The 6000-nt window shown below is 46.2% G+C and overlaps 1 long non-coding RNA gene across 1 annotated transcript in view; it reads left to right on the top strand.

The window, feature by feature from the left end:
* Positions 1 to 828: 828 nt before the first annotated feature.
* The window catches only part of LOC308610534, a 169160-nt gene continuing 163988 nt past the window's right edge, over positions 829 to 6000 (top strand). The window contains exon 1 of the long non-coding RNA XR_014014575.1: positions 829 to 878. This is a non-coding gene — a long non-coding RNA (uncharacterized lncRNA). The remainder of the gene's footprint in view (positions 879 to 6000) is intronic.

The raw sequence follows: 6000 nt of genomic DNA, 5'->3' as shown, positions 1-6000 counted from the left end.
CGAGCAGGAGTCCCCAAACTGAATTGGAGCCCTGGTGTCTTCTTTCAGGGCAGCTTAGGTTTCCTCAATGTGGCAGACACGCATTGAATGAAAGCCTGCCAAGAACCGTGTTCCTGAGGCTGTTTCAAAGCTGTGGAACGCTAGCCATAGAGAACACATTAGTTTCCGGCGCTTCCAACTGCATAGTGGGCGATGTTCCCAGAGTTGTGTATCCCTTGATTGTGCTCAGAAGGCTTTGGGTACACAGTGAACTTCCTTGGAAAGAATTGCCCACGTTAGAGTCTTGAGCGCTATGAGGCATACTAAAGCATCAGCCGACCATTGACGAAGACTTCCTGGAAACCTGTGCACCCTTATCTCTGGTAATGGGAAAATATGCACCTAACCTCGAGACTAGAGGTCATATTTAGTTGGCACTTTAGCTACAGTATGCTCCTGGGGTGAGCTCCCAGGAAGGAATCGCAAGCACCTGGTTTCTTTTGGAAAAGCTCACTGCTCCTCAGAGGCATCTGTGGAGTGAATAGTACCCTGGTGAGGTGGTTTTCATGCAGCTTGGAAGCTGCAACCAAGTTGCATTCCAAAGGGGGAAAGTCGGGCTTCTCTCACATTCTCCCACTGCCAAATTGAACCCACAGCGCATTTACCAGCACTCTTTCACTGAGTGCTGGAGACTTTCAGCCACATTGGGCCTTTCTATGTTCACACTTCGTTGGACATGGGGTGTTTTGCGTGCCATGAATAGCATTACCCGCTGAATGAGTTAGTCAGCCCTAGGGGACTTTGGATCATTCCAATGCCTCACAATTGTACCGGTGTTTCTGTACTTCCTGTCAGGCTGGACTTACAGTGTACCTTGCGTCACAATAGAGAGATGACAGGCTAAGAGTTGCCAGGATGCACTTTAGGCTCAGGGATTCTTTCAGTGCCGTTCAGAGGGCCTCCACAGAGGGAGAGCCACGTTGAATGCACTACTGGCCAAAACGTTGTCCGGGGGCTGCCTTACAGCTATAGAAATCCAGCTCTGCAAGCGAGAAACAGTGCATTGCCCTTCCCTCTGATTAGAAAGAGTTGACTCCACCAGTCTGTTCTGTGTTGTGTTGAACGGAAAACAAAAAGAGGACTCACAGCGCACATGCTCTCCCTCAGAAAGGAATTCATATGTGACTCTTAGGCCTACGGAAAGCCACAGAGGTGTTAAAGCACTCTATCGAGTCAGGGTTCATGGAGATGGCTGCACACAAAACTTGGCTGATAGGGAACACTCGTGCTTACCTTGAGGCTAGGGGTCATGTTTACTTCGCAGTTTAGCTAGGGCAAGCGTGGGATGAGCTACTAGCAAGGCACTGGAGACCAACTGCATTCGTAGGAGAAAACTCACTTTCTTCACTGAGGCATTCCTAGAGGTGACTAGAAGACGGGTAGCAGCAATGTCTTTCAGTCAGCCTTGAGGCCACCACTATCGACCTTTCAAATGGGGAAAAGACTGCCTTTTTCCAGGCTTCTCGATTACCAACTGGATCACCCAGCACATACACCTATCTGCTCTGACAATCCAAGGGATACCCTTGGAAAACAATTCAACCTTCTGCAATGACACTTTTGGATGCAGTGTGTGCTGCATATGGTGAACGGCATAATCCTCTTAATGTCCTCAGTAGGCCTAAGTGACTTTGGATGTTCCAAATGCCTAGCAATTCTCAAGGTAACTCTACTTTATTTCATGCTGGACCTAAAGTGCAGTTTCTGCATCACTTAGAGAGACGTCGAGAAGGAGTCCCCAAACTGAATTGGAGCCCCGGTGGTTTCATTCAGGCCAGCTTAGGTTTCCTCAACGTGGCAGACTCACATGAAACGAAAGACTGCCATGAACCGCATTCCTAAGGCTGTTTCAAAGCTGTGGAACGCTAGCCATTGAGGACACATTAGTTCCCATCCCTTCCAACTGCATTGTGGGGGATGTTCCCAGAGCTATGTATCCCTTGATTGTGCACAGAAGGCTTTGGGTACACAGTGCACTTCCTTGAAAAGAAGTGGCCACGTGAGATTCTTGAGCACTTTGAGGCAAACTAAAGCTACAGCCGTCCATTGATTAAGACATCCTGGACACCGGTGCACCCCTATCTCTGGTAATGGGAAAAGGTGCACCTTACCTCGAGACTAGAGATCACATTTAGTTGGCACTTTAGCTACAGTATGCTCCTGGGGTGAGCTCCAAGGAAGGAATCACAAGCACCTGGTTTCTTTTGGAAAAGCTCACTGCTCCACAGAGGCACCTGTGGAGTGAATAGTATCCTGGTGGTGGGGTTTTCAGGAGGCTTGGAAGCTGCAACCAAGTTGCTTTCCAAAGGGGGAAAGTCTGGCTTCTCCTACATTCTCCTATTGCGAACTTGACCCACAACGCGCATTTATCAGCACTCTCTGACTGACTATTGGAGACTTTCAGCCACACTGAGCGTTTCTGTGATCTCACTGCATTGGACGTGGGGTGTTTTGCGTGCCATGAATAGCATTACCTGCTGAATGACTTAGTTAGGCTTAGGGGACTTTGGATCGTCTGAATACCTCACAATTGTACTGGTTTTTCTGTACTTTCTGTCAGGCTGGACCTACAGTGTAGAGAGATTTTAGGTAAGAGTTCCCAGGATGCACATTAGGCTCAGGGATTCTTTCATTGCAGTTCAGAGGGCCTCCACAGAAGGAGAGCCACGTTGAATGTAATAGTGGCAAAAACTTTCTACTGGGGCTCCTCTACAGTTGTAGAAATGAAGCTATGCAAGCGAGAATCAGTTCATTGCCCTTCCCTCTGCATAGAAAGAGTTGACCCCAACAGTCTGTTCTGTGTTCTGTTGCTTGGAAAACAAACAGGGGACTCACAGCACACACGCTCTCCCACAGAAGGGAATTCATACACGACTCTCTTAGGCCTACCAAAAGCCACAGAAGAGTTAAAGCACTCTATTGAGTCAGGGTTCATGGAGATGGCTGCACACCAAACTTTGCTGATGGGAAACACTGGCACCTACCCTGAGGCTAGGGGTCAGGTTTATTTTGCACTTTAGCCTGGGCAAGCATGGGATGAGCTCTTAGAAAGACCCTGGATACCATAGGGTTTCATAGGAGAAAACTCACTTTCTTCACTGAGGCATACATAGAAATGACTAGAACATTGGTAACATCAATGTCTTTCAGTCAGCCTTGAAGCTGCCACTATGTACCTTTCAAATTGGGAAAAGACTGCCTTTTTCCAGCCTTCTCAATTACAAACTTGTCCACACAGCACATATACCTATCTTCCCTGACAAGCCAAAGGAGACCGTTGGAACACAATTCGGCCTTCTGTGATGAAACTTTTTGATGCAGTGTGTTCTGCATGTGGTGAATGGCATAATCCTCTAAATGCCCTCAGTAGGCCTAGGTGACTTTGGATGTTCCAAATGCCTAACAATAATCAGGGTAAAATTCTACTTTATTTCGAGCTGGACCTAAAGTCTAGTTTCCACATCAATTAGAGAGACGTCGAGCAGAAATCCTCAAACTGAATTGGAGCCCCGGTGGTATTTTTCATGGCAGCTTCTGGAAATCATACGCGACTCTCTTAGGCTTCCAAAAGCAGTAAAGGAGTTAAAGCACTCTATCGAGTCAGGGTTCATGGAGATGGCTTCACACCCAACTTTTCTAATGGGAAACAATTTGGCCTACCTTTAGGTTAAGGATCACCTTTACTTCTCAGTTTAGCTACAGCTAGGACTTGAAAGCGAGGTAGAATTCCAGGAAACAGACATCAAGAGGTTGATTGGAATCGCCTTCAAAGCACATGAAAATCGGCAGAACTTCCACAATGATGCACGTGGCCAAAGAGTGTGTATGCGAGTTTTCAAGGACATATTGAGGAAAAAACACATACACACTTTGTGGCCAACCAAGCAAGCGGCCAATGCAAATACACACTAAAAAGAAGTCTGACTTCCCACCGTTCAAAAGGGACATCCGAAAAAATTGTAAAAACCACAAAAGCAGGACATGCCGTGGAGAACAGGGAGCCTTCTTTTGCAGATGGGAGGGAGGAAAATTGCCAGCAGCCACTCCGGAGAAGTGCATGGTGTTTCCCAAAAACAAGTAAACAACTCAGCTACAGAGCCTTGGGCACTTTCACTCATGGACGTATACCTTGGGAAACCTGAAAATCAACAAGACGCAGCCACTCCAAAGTTAAGGGCTGCTCTGTTTACAAGCACCTCGACTTCAGAACACCTCAAATATCGCAGGAAAGACAAAAATGGATAAAGAAGTTGTGGTACTTTCGTACGATGGAATATCCCTCAGCCATGAAATCAATGTCATAAGGCCAGTAGAAGCATAATGGGTGGATTTAGGTCCGATGATTCTAAGTGAAATAAGGCACACAGAAAAAGAAACTTATCATAAGATATCACTTATGGAGGGAATGTAAAAAGGCTACACATGAACTAAATTAGCAAACAGAATAGAGTTTCACATTTAGAAAACTCTCCTATGCCTGCTCAAGGGGAAAGGTGAGGTGGGGTGATGCATAAAACCAGAGTTTGATATTAGCACTGGTACCGTTCCATAAACCAAATATGTAATAGACAACACCTATTCCATGCTCAGTGAACTGGGCTCAACACCCCTTATTCCATGCAGAGGAATACATCTGACTAGCAAGAATCTTAAAACCTATGTACTTATATGTCTCCATATGGGAATCAAGTGTGCGTATAGTGGCATAAATACGGCAGTGAAAATCAGCTCAACCCCAGTATAAAAATAAATTTCAAAAACAAAATACAAAAACAGCGAAATTCTTACACAATTCGTTCAGGGGCTCTGATTAAACCTGGATTGAACGCATCTACACCCACACCTGGATGAGACAAAAGGCTCGACACCTGGGGCAGAGAGGATTGGTGAAGTTGGGTGAGCACATGTACACCTTTAAAGCAATAATGCATGCCACCCATGCCATGAGTCCCTACTCTCCAGGTTTAAGGGAATGTTAGTACAGTTAAATCATGCATGGGAAACCCATAAGTTGGGACACCGTGTGATCGGGAAAGATTTCTAAAAGGCTCCTCAGTTTTCCTCTCCTGGGGCTCGGGTTCAACATTCCAGGTGCTTTACTCTCAATCTCCCAAATTGGGGAGTCAGTGCCGATAACCTCCTGTTTCTCACAGTTTGCAACTTGGGTGGAGGATGAAAGGGAAGAGAGGGAAACAAAGAGAGCCAAGCTGTTGGCATTTGGACGGGCACATATCACTCTAATTTCCCGTCAGGAAGAAGAATTAACCAAATGCTCAGCCTGCCACCCTGGAACCAGAATACGACCTGAAGCAATCATGTGGTTTTGCGGCCAGCTCACAAAAATGTGTGTTGACAAATGGAGCTCAGGGGCAAAACAATTTAGAAACTTGCAGACTTATAAAGGACAACTATCATCCAAAAATCTGTTGAGGGAAGGCAACTAGGAGGACATGAAACCGAGGGAGAATTCCATTAACAGCCTTCAAGAGGTAGATTGGAATCGCCTTTAAAGCACATGAAAATCGGCAGAACTTCCACAGTGATGCACTCAGCCAAATAGGGTGTATGCGTGTTTTCCAGAACATATTGAGGAAAAAACGCATACACACTTTGTGGCCAACCAAGCAAGCGGCCAATGCAAATACACACTAAAAAGAAGTCTGACTTCCCACCGTTCAAAAGGGACATCCGAAAAAATTGTAAAAACCACAAAAGCAGGACAGGCCCTGGAGAACAGGGAGCCTTATGCAGATGGGAGGGAGGAAAATTGCCAGCAGCCGCTCCGGAGAAGTGCATGGTGTTTCCCAAAAACAAGTAAACAACTCAGCTACAGAGCCTTGGGCACTTTCACTCATGGACGTATACCTGGGGAAACCTGAAAATTAACAAGACACATCCACCCCAATGTTAAGGGCTGTTCTGTTTACAAGCACCTCGACTTCAGAACACCTCAAATATCGC

This window comes from Mesoplodon bidens, assembly GCF_964165515.1.
Source record: "Mesoplodon bidens genome assembly, contig: HAP1_SCAFFOLD_471, whole genome shotgun sequence".
NCBI lineage: Eukaryota > Metazoa > Chordata > Mammalia > Artiodactyla > Ziphiidae > Mesoplodon > Mesoplodon bidens.
The sequence above is the reverse complement of the archived record's forward strand: the minus strand, read 5'-3'. Positions and strand labels throughout refer to the sequence as shown.